Consider the following 16492-nt stretch of genomic DNA (forward strand, 5'->3'; position numbering starts at 1 on the left):
TATATTTTGTGAAATTGACTATGATATGTCTTGGTGATGGCCAGCTTTTGTTGAATTTAATAGGAGTTCTTTGTGCTTCTTGGATTTTGATGTCTGTTTCCTTCCTCAGATTAGTTTTCAGCTATAATTTGCTTAAATAAACCTTCTGTCCCTTTTTCTCTCTTCATCTTCTGGGACTCCTATGATATGAATGTTATTATGCTTTAAGGAGTCATTGAGTTCTCTAAGTCTACATTTGTGACCCAATACATTTCCTTCCCTCGTCTTTTCAGCTTCATTATTGTCCATAACTTTATCTTCCATATCCCTGATTCATTCCTCAGTTTCATCTATCCTCACTGTCATGGCACCATTTGGGTTTGTATCCCAGTTATAGCATTTTAAATTTCAGCCTGACTAGTTTTTAGTTCTTTTATCTCTGCAATAAGGGATTCTCTAGTGTCTCCCATTCTTTTGTCAAGCCCAGCTGCTTCATTTATAATTATTGTTTTAAATTCTAATTCAGACATCTTACTTATATGTATATTGATTAAATCCTTTCTTCATATTCTTTCTTTTGGGGTGAATTCCTCCATCTTGTCATTTTGTCCAGAAAAAAAAAAGGAAACTGGATCCCAGGTGTGTTTTGGTCTGTCTGTTAAAAGAAGCTAGATCCAGGGGCGCCTGGGTGGCTCAGTTGGTTGAGTGTCTGACTTCGGCTCAGGTCATGATCTCATGGTTCGTGGGTTCGAGCCCCATGTTGGGCTCTGTACTGACAGCTTGCTCACAGCCTGGAGCTCACTTCGGCTTCTGTGTCTCCTTCTCTCTCTGCCCCTCCCCTGCTTGCACTCTGTCTCTCTCTGTCTTTCAAAAATAAATAAATGCTAAAAAAAATTTTTTAAAGAAGCTAAATCCAGAAAATAAAAAAGTAAAATTAAAAATTAAAAAAAATATATATATCTATATTAAAAAATAGGTGGCTCAGTTGGTTGAGTGTCTGACTCTTTTTTTTTTTTTTTTAATTTTTTTTTTCAACGTTTATTTATTTTGGGGACAGAGAGAAACAGAGCATGAACGGGGGAGGGGCAGAGAGAGAGGGAGACACAGAATCAGAAACAGGCTCCAGGCTCTGGGCCATCAGCCCAGAGCCCGACACGGGGCTCGAACTCACGGAGCGCGAGATCGTGACCTGGCTGAAGTCGGACGCTCAACCGACTGCGCCACCCAGGCGCCCCGAGTGTCTGACTCTTGACTTCAGCTCAGGTTACCATCTCATGGTTCATGAGTTCAAGTCCTGCATCTGGCTCTGTGCTGACAGTGTGGAGCCTGTTTAGGATGCTCTCTCTTCCTCTCTCTCTGCCCCTCCCCTGCTTGCTCTCTCTCTCTCAAAATAAATAAACTTTAAGTTTAAAAGCAAACTTTTAGTTTAATAGTTTAATTTAAAAGTTTAAAAATAAGAGAAACAATAAAACTCTATTTAAAAAAAAATTTTTTTTCAACGTTTTTTATTTATTTTTGGGACAGAGAGACACAGAGCATGAATGGGGGAGGGGCAGAGAGAGAGGGAGACACAGAATCGGAAACAGGCTCCAGGCTCCTAGCCATCAGCCCAGAGCCTGACGCGGGGCTCGAACTCACGAACCGCGAGATCGTGACCTGGCTGAAGTCGGACGCTTAACCGACTGCGCCACCCAGGCGCCCCGTAAAACTCTATTTTAAAAAAAAGAAGGAAAGCTAGATCCTAGATGTGTTTTGGTCTGCTTGTTAAAAGAGGATAGATCCAAAAAATAAAAATAAATTACAAAATAAGAAATAGAAAAATTAAAATTAAAAGTATATATATGTATATATGTACATATATGTATATACATGTGTATATATGTGCATATACGTACACATATATGTATATACATGTACACACATATACACATATGTGTACATGCATGTGCATATGTGTATATATATACATATGTATATATGTACATATGTATATATACATATGTATATATGTACATATGTAGGTGTGTGTGTGTGTGCATATATATATATATATATATATATATATATATATATATAGGGGCACTTGGGTGGCTCTGTTGGTTAAGTATCTGACTTCAGCTCAGGTCATGATCTCATGGTTCATGAGTTCAAGCCCCATATCAGGCTCCCTGCTGACAGCACAGAGCCTACTTCAGATCCTCTGTCTCCCTCTCTCTCTCTCTCTCTTTCTCTGCCCCTCCCCCACTTGCTCTTTCCCTCTCAAAAATAAATAAACATTAAAAAAAATTTAATGATCAAATAAAAATAAAAAGGAAGCTAGATCCATCCAATTTCAGCTCAGGTCATGATCTCATAGTTCATGAGTTTGAGCCCCAATCAGGCTCTGTGCTGACAGTTCAGAGCCTGGAGACTGCATCAGATTCTTTGTCTCTCTCTCTCTCTCTGCCCCTCCCCTGCTCACGCTCTGTCTCTCTCTCTCAAAAAAATAAATATTAAAAAGAAAAATTTTTAAAAAAGGAAGCTAGATCCTATTTCTCCTAGAAATGAAGCTTTGCAACACTCTATGATCAGTAGACTTGGGGCCCTGGAGCGGTTTGTGCTGGTTTTCTGGGGTGAGGCCTGTTGTGCACATTCTCAGGTGGACTTGCCCTAGTGGAGAAGAGCCTGCAGTGTGCAGGGAGGCGGGGCTTGGTGTAAGCAGCTCCAGCCTCCACTAGGTGGCACTGTTTTGCTCTCTGAAGTCAGTCAGTGCTGATGGGTGAGGTGAAAATGGTGTGGCTCCACTTGATCATCCCCAGAGCTGAGAGCTCACACTGGCCACCCTTCAGGAAGCCCTCACAGAAGAGCAAACAATCACTTCTGTGTCCCTGGACTTCATCAGATCCTTTCTTCATCCTGTCTACCTCTGAGCTGTCTGCCTGCCAGGCAGCACAGCACTCCTAGGCTTTATCTCAGGTGATGGCTGGGTTCTAAAACTCCAGATTTTAGAGATCCCCACAGTGCAGTCCCACACCAATCCCCTGAGGGAGGGTCTTGCTGCGCTGGGGCCATCCACCAGTTCGTCCCAGAAATCGGCTGCACACATGCGAGTTTAAGGCAAAGCACAGCAGAAAGCCAGCACCAAGGCTCACTGCCCTCAGCCAGCGCCCCCATTCCTATGCTACCATACAGGGCAGCTCAAAGGTACCAGCTCGATCCTTCGCCCCCAGAGAGGTCATGCTGTCTCTCCCGAATGCACTCCAAGCGGGGGAATGCCTCTTCCTGTACAACCCAGGGGATCCTCAGACCATGCTGCCCACTCAGGGTTTCTGCCCTCCTCCACCAGGGCACTGCCAAGCCCACCGGGCACAACGCTGGCGATGGCGCAAACTTTCACAACTTCAGACTCTGTGCTCTGCTGTGTTTTTTTTTTAATGTTTGTTTGTTTGTTTGTTTGTTTGTTTAGAGAGAATGTCAGCAGGGGAGGGGCAGAGAGAGAGGGAGAGAGAGAGAATCTCAAACAGGCTCTGCACTGTCAGTGCAGAGTGCAAAGTGGGGCTCGATTCTGACTAGGCTACTAGATAGATTTTCCTCTGCAGACTTTCTGTCTATATCACCTGGGAAAATATTTGGAAAAAAATGACCCTAAAAGCTAGAGTCGTGGAGCCACCTGGGCCCTGGTTTGTTACACATTTGAGGAATTCAAGGGGATAACAACACACCTGTCCCTCACAGTCCACCCTCAACCTCCCCTAACTGGTCCCTTGAACCTAGCCTGCTCCTTTCCTGGTTCTTTTGGCATCCTGAGAACTGGGATGTGTTTGGAGCTTCGTGACTTGGTGTCCCTAAGACCAACATGCCAGATTCAAGCCAGGGGTACCAGTGATTTTATCAGTAGGAAGCTAGAAGAAGCTGGAAGAGCCAGCTTCCTGTAGGAAGCTTCCTGTAGGAAGTGTAGACTTCCTCCTCTCCCCCTAAATAAATTGTGCTCATGTTCATTTAGTCCTCATTGCCTAATGATTACAATTCATGCCTATCTGATTACAGTTTTGAAAAACTGGAAGGAATATACATTAAGCAAAAGGCCCCTTAAGAAAAGGGCCCAGAGGATGCCCCCTCTTGTCTGCTCTTCAGGGAGGCAGTGGGTGGAAGAAGATGTGGTGGGGAGGGCAGATCTCCTCAAGAGAGTGAAAAAAGTTACTGTACAGAGGAAACATGAGAAAACCAAGACAAAGTGGAGTTAGCATCCACAATAGAGATGCAGCCAGGCAGAAAAAGTAACCACACTCTTTAGGGCTCCTGAGAGGGGTCAAAGTGTCATGGGAACTGACCAGCACACAACTGCAGGGAGTCCACGGGGGAAGCCCTGAAGGGAACACCACAAAGGGGCAGCATTAACACTTCCTTGATGGCTACAGGAGGGCTGGGAAATGTCCTTTCCCAAACATTCTGAAGAAGAAAAACATGAATCTAAGTGAAGATGGCTTTAGGTGCTGTCCCTTAATCTTTTTTTTCTTTTGGTCCCTTATTCTTTTGCTTAGATTGTTGGAAGAGTTTAGAATTTTCCTTTTTGCTTTTCAATTCTTTCACTTTGGATTTGACATTAACCAAGCACCTAGTGTGTACCCCAGCTTGGTGCTGGGGACATAGAGGAGAGGAACCTCAAGGCTCTTAAAATCCAACAGGGGAGACAGACATGTAAAGGAATATGCATAATTACAGAAGTTTGTACATCCCAGAGAATGCTCACTTCTATGAGGGAAGGAGCGTGGATGGGAGGAGACAGAACTGTCCTTGGGAACAAGACAAGGTTGCACAGACAAGGCATGTCTAAGCAGAGTTTTGAAAGCTGAATCGGAGTTTGTAAAGTGGAATTGGGAGGAAGGTGGAGAGGAGAACATGCCAAAGAAAACAGGTATAGAGGAATGGAACACGAAAAGGCTTCTATCACTAACATGACAAAGGATTTGAGGTAAGATATTTACCTTCCTGACTCTAAGTTCCACTTGAATTAAAAGAAATAGTGACACCTATGTAGCAAATTCAATTAGTGGATTATGAATCATTTTTCAAGAACACAATGATACCCTCACACCCAAAAGGTAAATGCTACCAAAACTCAGGTGAAATGCATTCTTGGAAAAGGCACTTAGAAAAGTTTATACCAATATTGATTCTGGTTTTGGTTACATGGAGTCCCATTCATTCTGACTTCTGACTTTCACACCCGTCTGTAACTAGATTTTTTTTAAGTTTTATTAAAACTTTGTTTTAAATTTGAGAGAGAGCAAGAGAGAGAGCTTGAGTGGGGGAGGGGCAGAGAGAGAGGGAAAGAATCCCAGGCAGGCTCCGTGCTGTCAGTGCAGAGCCCAGTATGTGGCTTAATCCCACAAACTGTGACGTTATGACATGAGCCCAGATCAAGAGTCAGACACTTAACCAACTGAGCCATCCAGGTGCCCAGGTGCCCCCCATAAATAGTTTTTTTATAGAACCAAACAAGCAGAGCCAGGGGACTATATCAAAAGCACAATAGAAGAAAATGAGACAACCCAATAACCTGAGGGGGAAAAAAGTCATTCATGGACTCCTAATAGACAACAGGCCAAATGACTATCAGGAAGAGAAAAGCAAACCTTCCAAAATTTCAAAATAATTCCTTGGTCATTTACATCCAGTATGAACCTAGACTTCAATGAGACATGTGATTTTACAACAAATGGGAACATCATCTGCATAACAGTATTTTGGTATTAAATTATTTAATATAACTATGAAATACATTCCTGCAAAAACCATCCCACATAGTATTGCTAGAATCCAGCAGCTAACATTGACCCAACCCTTCATGATGTCACTTCTTTGCTCAAAAGCTGTTTAACTATCCTCTGCTCAGTAAAAGGTGATGTTGAAATGTCCCTAACCTTATATTCAAGGACTTTCACAATTGGGATCCATCCTGCCCTGCCGCTTCCAGCCTTTTATAAAAAATTTATATGTAATTGACATTTAACGTTAGTTACTGCCAATCTTACTTACAATTTCTCTGCAGAAATGCACTTCTTTGGTAAAATTACTTTCTGTGTCCCCAATACATGCCATACCATGTGACTGCTGACACATATAATAATATGTTTCATATGAAATATAAATAAAACATATATATATGTTTATATATAAAACATATATATAAACATATATAAACATATATATAAATAAAACACATATATATGTTTATATATAAAACATACATATATAAAACATATAATAATATGTTTTATAATAATGATATTCTCTGGCTAAAATAAAAAACATAAGAAATAAGTATTGGCGGGGCACCTGGGTGGCTCAGTCACTTGAGCATCTGACTTTGGCTCAGGTCATGATCCCACAGTTCATGGGTTCAGGCCCTGCGTTGGGCTCTGTGCTGACAGCTCAGAGCCTAGAGCCTGCTTTGGATTCCATGTCTCCTTCTCTCTCTCTGTCCCTCCCCTGCTTGTGGTCTCCCCCCCCCCCAAATAAATAAATAAACATTTTTTAAAAAGAAGAAATAAGTGTTGGCAAGGATGTGGAGAAAAGGAGCCCTCAAACACTGTTGGTGGGAATGCAAACCGGTGCATCCACTGCAGAAAAGAGTATGGAGGTTCCTCAAAAAATTAAAAACAGGATTACCATATGACCCACTAATTCTACTACAGGGTATCTACCCAAAGAATATGAAGACACTAATTTGAAAAGATACATGCACCCCTATGTTTATTGCAGCATTGCTTATAATAGCCAAATTATGGAAGCAACCCAAGTGTCCATAGATAGATGAATGGATTAAGAAGAGGTCACACACTCACACACACACACACACACACACACACACACACACACACACACACACACATAGAGGAATATTACTCAGCCATAAAAAGGAAGGAAATCTTGTCATTTGCAATAACATGGATGGATCTAGAGGGCATAATGTTAAGTGAAATAAGTCAGAGAAAGACAAATACTATATGATTTCACTAATATGTGGAATTTAAGAAACAAACAAGTGAACAAATAAAAGAAGAGACAAACAGGAAAACAGACTATTAACTACAGAGAACAAACTAACAGTTACCAGAGGAGAGGTAAGTGAGGGCATGGGTGAAATAGGTGGAGAATTAAGAGCACACTTACCGTGATGAGAACTAAGTAATGTATAGAGTTGTTGAATCACTATATTGTATACCTGAAACTAATATAATACTGTATGTTAATTATACTGGAAAAAATAAAAGAACAATATTCTCACCTTCCCACTCTCATACCTGACTAGGCCACTAGATGTATTATCCTTTACAGACCCCTAGAAGAAGTTATCTTTTTTTATGTTAATACAAATAATGTTTTTTTAAGTTTATTCATTTATTTTGAGAGAGAGAGAGAGAGAGAGAGAGAGAGAGAGAGCAGGGGAGGGGAGGGGAGGAGCAGAGAGGGAGAGTGGGAGAGAGGAAGAGAGAGAGAATCTGTGCTGTCAACGCAGAGCCTGACATGGGGCTCAAACCCACGAACTGTGAGATCATGACCTGAAGTCAGACACTTAACCAACTGAGCCATGTAGATGCTCCAAAATAATGTTTGTTTGTTTTTTTAAGGCAGTGCAAGTTTCTCAACATTATTTAGGAAATGTCAGTAATTACAATGGTTTGGTATTGTGTACTGAAGATCATAGTAAGAATATGTACACTGAGTCATATCCACTTACACTCTACCCTTTAAAGTGTATTTTGTGAACTGAGAACAAACTGAGGGTTGATGGGGGGTGGGAGGGAGGGGAGGGTGGGTGATGGGTATTGAGGAGGGCACCTTTTGGGATGAGCACTGGGTGTTGTATGGAAACCAATTTGACAATAAATTTCATATATTGAAAAAAAATAAAGTGTATTTTTTGGGATTTAGATTATCTTTAAACTGACTACACAATATAATAAACTATTAAATTGAGTGCCAATGTTTAAGAAATGACCACTGTACTTGAGGTAGAAAAGCACTTGAATCTGTGATGAGAGTTTTTTTTAATTACTAAAAAATATTTTTTTAGAGAGAGAGAGTGCAAGTGGGAGAGAGTGTCAGAGGGAGAGAGATACTCTTTTTTTTAATGCTTATTTTTTAGAGAGAGAGAGTGCAAGTGGGGGAGAGTGGCAGAGAGAGAGAGAGATACTCTTTTTTTTAATGCTTATTTTTGAGAGAGAGAGAGACAGAGTGCAAGTGGGGGGAGGGGCAAAGACAGAGATGGAGACACAGAATCTGAAGCAGGCTCCAGGCTCTGAACTGTCAGCACAGAGCCCAACGCGGGGTCAAACTCACGAGCCGTGAGATCATGACCCGAGCTGAAGTCAGACACTTAACTGACTGAGCTACCCAGGTGTCCTGAGAGAGAGATAATCTTAAGCAGGCTCCACTTGGAACCCAGTGTGGGGCTTGATCCTACAACCCTGGGATCATGACCTGAGCCAAAATCAAAATTGGACACTCAACTAACTGAGCCACCCAGGAGCCCCGAGCTTATTTTTTATTGTAGTTTCACGCACCTTGTTGAATTCAACAAGTTCAACCTTGTGGTTGAATTCATTTCATCACATTATTTAGTTATGGGGAATTTTGCACTTGTTGTGCACAAAGCAGAAAGTCCCTTTATAAAGCTTGAACAAAGGTTCATTCATTCATTCCTTTTGCAAGTTTCACAGCACTCTCAGTGTGCCAGGCACTATGCTAGGTGCTAGGTATACACAGATAAGAGGTGATCATGTTCTAAAGGAGATCCCCAACATTAGCTGGGGAGATAGAGCTAAGGCTTGTGACAGAGCTATGCTCAAGAGATTCTGTATCAATGATCCAATGGCACCATAATGCTGAGTAACAACCAACCATAAAACTTGAGCAATATAGGACAATAACTGTTTATTTCTCATACATCTGGGGTGGTTGCCTAAGCAGTTCTGCTGATCTTGGTTGGGCACCCTGGAGTGCATGGCTGCTGTTGGCTGATCTAGGATGCTCTCATCAGAATGATTCATCTCTGCTCATGTGTCTCTCATTATCCAACAGGCATGTTCTAATGGCTTAGACACAAGAAGAAGTGCAAGCCCAACTACACAAGTGATTTTTTAATTTCTGCTTAAAAACCTCCCATTAGTCAAAGCAAGTTGCATGGGTGAGACTAGAATCAGAGTTATATGACACAGGGCATGGATACAGACAGGAGAACTGGGGTCAGTACTGCAATCTATTACAGGCTCTGAACACATGGACTAGGGACATCTAACAGCCTAAAGAGATAGGAATGGTTTCCCTCAGAAGGGATAGTGACTTGAGTTGAATCTTTTTTTTTTTTTAATTTTTTTAATGTTTAGTTTTGAGAAAGAGAGAGAGAGACAGAGTGTGAGTGGGGTAGGGGCAGAGAGAAAGGGAGACACAGAACTCAAAGTGGGCTCCAGGCTCCATGCTGTCAGCACAGAACCCAACGCGGGGCTCAGCCTGAACTCAGAAACTGTAAGAGCATGACCCAAGCCGAAGTTGGACGCTTAACCAACTGAGCCACCCAGGTGCCCCTTGAGTTGAATCTTGAAAGAGAATGGAAGTTAGCTAGATTATACAGAAGGGACAGTATGTTTAGCAGAGCAACCCACACGAGCTAAGAACTTCAGAGATTATTAAGTACTTCTACGTGTTTGCTCCATAGGATGTATATACCCTTTATCTCTTTTCCTCATTTCCTATTTGGAATTTAGATGTGCGTCCTAGATGTATAGCAGCCTTCTTTTTAGCATGACACAATAATCATCAGATTGAAGGTCTACAGAAAGATCGCACCTAACAGCATCACTGAGCCACTGAAATGGCCTTGTCAATGGGTCAGCACCCAAGAACTCCTGCAAAATACCCTGGAGAACTACCCTGCTGCTTAGTGCTGCAAGCACCATTATGTCCCTTTTTTCCTTCAATGAAAACTCCAGTTCCTTCAGTCAAGCTGACTCCAGATGCTTTGCATCAATTGCAAAAGTGGTGACACTATTTCTCTCCAGGATGAAGTTTCTAAATTTCTGGAGTTTCAAGTGCTCTGGAAAAGACAGAACCCTTATCCTGGCCTCCACATCATCACTGCCAAACATCAACAGATGCACCTTGGACTCTCATGGCAGGTCCTTCCTCAGTATTCAGTTTGACCACCACTGTCCTCCTTGAGACCACTGTTACCTGTTATCATGATTCCCTTTATCAGGGTTTAGGCCAGTCACGCAAGGAGCCCAGGATCCTAGGTTGTTCCTTATCCCTTGCATTTCATCCCCAATGGCCTTGTACATCTGACCCCATTTCCCAGATCCCCCACCTCCTGAAACCCTCAGCAATTCATTGTCAGAAGTGGCAAAATCCCTCTTTTTTCAAGGTCTCTGAATTTTTTCTCCACTTTTTTGCTCTAAAGGGACACTGCTTCCTCTGCTTCTCAAGCTGTGGCTCTTTTTCTCCCACCTCCCACAGTGGAATAATTGGTGTCCTTCATTATTCTTTAATATTCCTCATTGCTGCTTCCAGACTGTTCTGCTTCCCCCCTTCCTAGCAACTGCCCAGCTTTGATTCTGACATTAACCAGGCTATGCTACCCTCATTGCAGCCATATGGCCAGTCTCACTTTTTGACTCAGCTCCTACACAATCTCAACATCCTTAAAGACGATCCTTCTAAAATACTAACTTCTGGGATACCTGAGTGGCTCAGTCAGTTAAGCATCTGGCTCTTGACTTCAGCTCAGGTCATGATCTCATGGTTCGTGAGTTCAAGCCCCACATCAGTCTCTGTGCTGACAGTGTAGAGCCTACTTGGGATGCTCTCTCTCTTCCCCACCTCCATTCATGCTCTCTTTCTCAAAATAAATAAATACACTTTAAAAATAAATAAATAAAATACTAACTTCCCAAATCCTTGACCTCCTCTGGTCAAAAAAGCCTGTCGTCCTCCTTAGCTTAGTTATTCCCCTCAAGCCCTTGTTTCACCTCTTATCCTGCTTAGATTCCATGGCCCTTTATTACAATCACTCTTTTGAATTCACCCTTGGTTCCCTTTCCCCTCTCTCATTTCGTTACACTCTTCTGACAGCACACAAGCCTTAATTAAATCTAACTCTCCACTTATGTCTACACAAGTGCAACAGCTGAACATGGCTGGGACATTCACACACCTATGCTACTGCTCCCACTTTAAGTTCATGACCACGCACCTCACAAAGGCCATCAATCCTACTTACATTACCCCAGCATACCCATCCTCATAAAGGGTAATTCCATACCTTCTCTCTCTTCAAAATTTCCACCACTTTTTCCCTATCTTCAGACTCAGATGTCAACCTTGTTAACTAGTTCACTGAGAAAATAAAAACGGTAAGAAGAAAATCGTCACAAACTCCCAGAACATCATTTCCCTACCTACCTGCATCTGGGCTCATATAGTCTACATCCCTCCTATTAATAAGGATGAACTCTATGTGCTTCTAACTTGGGACAACTCTCCACTTGTGTCCACCTTATTCCATCACTCTAACCATTCTCCTCTCTGTCCTGGACCATTTCCACCAGTAAATAAACAAGCTGTAATTACTCCCATCTTAAAATTAAAAAAACCAACAAACTGTCTTTTGACCTCACTTCCAACTACTGTCCCATTTCTCATCTCCATCAGACAGTGATAGCTGGTTATCTTCCCTACTTCCAATTCCTTTCCTCCCAACAGATTTTCAAGCTTATGACTCTATAGAATGTCTTCCTGTCAACGTCATTAATAACATCTTGCTATATCCAGTTGTAAATAACCAGTCTCTATCTTTCTTAATCTTTCTGAAGGTTTTATCACAACTGATTACTCCTTTCTCCTTGAAATACTTTTTCCCTCCTTGCTTCCAGGACACCACATCCCCTTGTTTTCCTCCTAACTTGCTAGTGACTGCTTCTCCTGGTTTCCTTTGTTCTCTTCTCTATCTCCCACTCTTCCAGATGTTCTCCTCCAGTCTCTTGGCTCTACATACCATCTCTATCTTGATGACTCTCAAATGTGTGTCTCCAGACTGGACCTCGCCTTTGAACTCCAGGCTGTATATTCACCTGCCTACTCCAACATTCCCACTTAGGTGCCCAACAGACATCTTGAAATTGACACATCTCAAATAAAAACTCCTGATTTCCACCCCTAAACCTAATTCTTCCCATTTTTGAAAATGGCAACCATATCCTTGAGTTGGCCCAGACTCCCTCTCTTACTCTTATCCCCAAATCTGATCCATCAGTGAATTATTTGACTACCTTTAAAATATATGTTTTAATAGATACTGTGGAATCCACTACCTTCACTGCTACTACCCTGATCCAGGCCACTGGTCTCTTGCCTAGCTTCCTAGCTGATCTCCCATCTTCTGCCCTTAACTGTTTATTCCCCTCACTGTATTCCAAATGATCCTTTTAGAATATAAGTCATTCCCAAATTCATACCCTCCAGTAGCTTCCCATTTCATCCCAAGTGGGAGTCAAACTCCCACTAATAAAGACAAACACTCAACTTCCTTGTTTACTCCCCTATTACTCACTCTGATTAGTCACACTGTTTTTCTTGTGATTCCTAGCTTAGTACCATTGCACTTGCCTGTTTTCTTTGCTTGGAATGGTCTTTCCTGAAATATTTTGTTTGATTTTCCCCCTCAACTCCTTCAAATCCTCGCCAAAATGTTACTTTCTCTGATCCCACAATTTAAAATTGGAATAACCCCCACCCATGTCACAATCTCTCTCTTCTTTTCTTATTTTTCTTCATATCACTTATTGCAATCTGATAAACTACACATTTTATTTACATGCTTGTCCCCATCCAGTAGAATGCAAGCTCCACAAAGGCAGGGATTTTTCTCTTTTGTTCACTGCTACTTTTAGGGCCTACAGAAAATCCTGGTGTGTAATAAGCAACCAACAAATATTTTTGGAATTTATTGCATAAAGAAGATTATGATGGAGAGTAGAGAGACACCCACTCTTAAAAGGTGCTTAATGGCATGCCAAAAAATTTTCACCTTGTCTATAATGAGCTCAATTGCAGTTTTTCATCAGAGAAGTGACTGGGATTAGATCCATAAAATGAAAGCTCACTCTAGCTGTAGGGTGGAGGACATAGACTGGAGCAGGTAGGATTGGAGGTTGAGGGAAGAGTTAAAGGGCTTTTGGTGGAAATTCAGGCCAGAAAAATTGAGAGCCTGAGCAAATACAGTGTCTGTGGACAAAAAGAAAAGGGAAGCAAATGTGAGTTATATAGGGGTAGAACAGACAGACCTGGTGATCAGTGTGATACATGGGGTTGGAACCCACCAGAAAACACCTCTTTATTCTCCCCAGATTTCATCCCCAGAAACTCCTTGACTAGGTCATCATGGATCACCTATGTCAATCTGTGAAGATCTTTTGAAAGCCTGGAGGTGGAATTCTCAGATCATATTCTGGCCCAATTCCAGATAAGGCATGCACTGTCCAATAATGACAAACTCTTGAACCACCAACAGCATATAAAATTGAGCTTTATGAGGAACTCCTCTTTATTCCCCATTTTCTCACCCTCTCTGTCCTATTAAGGGGCCTCAAGAAAGTAAGCATCAACAAGAAACTTAACGCCATGTTTACCTTTCCCCTCATCCTGACCTACCCTAACCCAACTTGTTCTCCTACTATTGAAACGAATACTTTCAAACACAGAGATAAGGGCCAAGGGAATCCCCAGCCAGGTGTCCACCCCCAGGGCCCAGCTCACGGAAGCAGGTTCTACTGAAGGCATTGTCCATTTGATAATAGGATTTATAGCAATCAAAATTCCCTTCCTGGCACACTTTTTCAGAAGGTGTTGGTTCCCTAGGATGCTGAGGTCCAACCTCTGTAGCCTGCAGATGTTTAGCCAGCAGAAAGTTCTAGTCCTCCAGAATCTATTCTCTAAATCCAGCCAATACCCTCACCAGTCCTGATGCTAGGCTTTGGTAAGTAACATAGGGCTGATGACCAATGCAGGGAGTATAATGTCACTCAAGTTTCAGGTCTTGACATTCATATTGCAGACTGAGGCATACTGAGAAAAAGCACAGAATTCTGGAGCCCTCATGTGAAAATGCACTCAAGGAAAGCCTGCTATTCTTTTAACATGACAGTGAACAGGAAAGACATGTAGCCAAGTACAGCAGTGAAGAAACTCCAATCATAGTACACAGGGAGTGATGGTCTGGGTAAAGATAGGGATGAATAGTATAACCAGTGGAAAGATTCTTCCTGACTTCTGAGAAAATCAGACTCTGGCTCAGTGGCTGACTCTTTACCATTTGAGTGGGTCCCCAGACTATAAAGATGGCAAAAGTCCAAGGGATGGAGGGATGGATGGACACAAAGCTCTGCTGAACAGAGGGCCCTGGGAGACAACTCTCTTGAAATCATGCTTTGAGAAACACCTAAAGTACACACAACCTTTTGTCAGGATTCTTAAGGTAATTGGATATTGCAAGTTGATATAATTTTGTGTTTATATGATGATCAAATGTACATTTTTCTAGACAGATGGTATTTATCTTTCATAAGATTTTCTGACACTCAAAAAGAAAGAGAGTCAATCCATACAACCTTAACTGAATTTTCTAATATGGTCCATTTGCCACATTTCAAGTGTTCCGTGGTCTCGTGGTAGTGCTGCTGTGTTAGTGCACACACATAAAATTTGTCACAGAAAGTTCTATGGATGGTGCTGACTTACAGAAATGGTGTTTTTCTCTATAAAAGTTCTGTAAGAAGGCTTGGATATCAGATACCCACATTCAAATTTCTTTTGGTGCTGTGGAAAACCACAGATATGCTTAGAAGATGCATATCTGAACATGCTGACTACCACCAGATGCTAGTAACCAAATGAGGCTTTTCTTTAGCTGGTTGGCATTCTACCAGCACAAATTGCTATCAAGAAAAAGATGGTGGGTGATATGAATTATTGAATGCCCTCATTATATTTGGGAAGGCTTCAGAAAAGCATGAAAAGAACAGCAGAAAAGGCTGGATTAAAATTATCAGGGTTCATCATTGACAAAGACCTAGTTTCTCTCTTTTTTCCTTTTACATGAGGCTAGTAGAATCCCCCACAAGGTCTTCAAGGACTGAGGATTACATGGTGATATAGGGAATTTGGGCAGTTCTTTCCTCTTTATGAAGATTAAATTTCTATTCCTATAACTGTACAAAGAGTTCTGCCCTGAATGAACTGTCAACTACTCTTAGGAGCACAGCAAAAGAGAATAGACTCAATAGTCCTGTCCATGATCATTCAGAGAGGCAGCATTGCCTGATGAGTAAGACTGGACTTTGATATCAGACCAGAGTTGAGATGTAGACTTTTCCCCTACAAACCATGCAATTGTGGATACACAGTTTCGCTTCTCCATGCCTCTATTCTGTCATCTGGAAAAACAGAACTTATCTCCCAAGGCCACAGCAAAGACAACAATACTATGATCCAAATAAGCATGAAGTGCAGGGTTTAGCTTGTAGCCAGCCCTGAACAAGCAGGAGCTTTTAGTCTCTTTCATAGTCTTCATGTTTCCTAATTCCTTACTGGGAATGCCCTCTGTTTTGGATTTTGGATACCCTGGGTTTTTTATTACTGTGAACACCTATTTTTCTTTTCTTTTCTTTTTTTTTTTTTTTTTTTTTTTTTTTTTTTTTTTTTTTGAGAGAGAGAGAGGGAGAGGGAGAAAACAAGTGCAGGAGGGGCAGAGGCAGAAGGGCACAGAGGATCCAAAGTGGGCTCTGTACTGACAGCAGAAAGGCCGACACGGGGCTCAAACTCACAAACTGTGAGATCATGACTTGATCCGGATGGAGTAAGATGCTTAACTAACTGAGCCAAGCAGATGCCCTGTGAATACCTATTTCTTAATGGCTGCTCCCAGCCGAACCTTTCCAAAAATTCTTCCTGATTTATGAGTCACAAACTAAAGAGGCTAAGATCTGTGGTATTACATGTAAGGAAAGAGGTGGGGCAGCTACTTGTACTGAGAATTATGCCAGGTGTTTCATTAATTGTTAAGATCACCATATCCATCACAGTGTTATATGTAATAGGGAAACTGGGAACAATCTAAATGCCTGACAGAACACTGGAACATTGGCTTTGACAAATCATTTCAAAATAATGTCTCCCATTAATATTTGTTTACATGCATAAATGATTATTACATTGTATGAGGTGGAAAAATCTGAGCCAAACACCCCTCTGTCCCAGCATCCCCTAGAGACACTTGTGTAAATGCATGCCAGGAGGCATGTTGAGAATATTCAGTTATATGGGAATGCAAGCTGGTGCAGCCACTCTGGAAAACAGTATGGAGGTTCCTCAAAAAACTAAAAATAGAACTACCCTACGACCCAGCAATTGCACTACTAGGCACTTATCCAAGGGATACAGGTGTGCTGTTTTGAAGGGACACATGCACCCCCATGTT

At 41.8% G+C, this 16492-nt stretch overlaps 1 long non-coding RNA gene across 1 annotated transcript in view; it reads right to left on the minus strand.

The window, feature by feature from the left end:
• Positions 1 to 12790: 12790 nt before the first annotated feature.
• Positions 12791 to 16492, minus strand: part of LOC147573394 (uncharacterized) — a 40555-nt gene continuing 36853 nt past the window's right edge. The window contains exon 3 of the long non-coding RNA XR_015244713.1: positions 12791 to 13242. This is a non-coding gene — a long non-coding RNA (uncharacterized LOC147573394). The remainder of the gene's footprint in view (positions 13243 to 16492) is intronic.

This window comes from Puma concolor, chromosome E2, assembly GCF_028749965.1.
Source record: "Puma concolor isolate L17-30 chromosome E2, mPumCon1.1.hap2, whole genome shotgun sequence".
Lineage (NCBI taxonomy): Eukaryota > Metazoa > Chordata > Mammalia > Carnivora > Felidae > Puma > Puma concolor.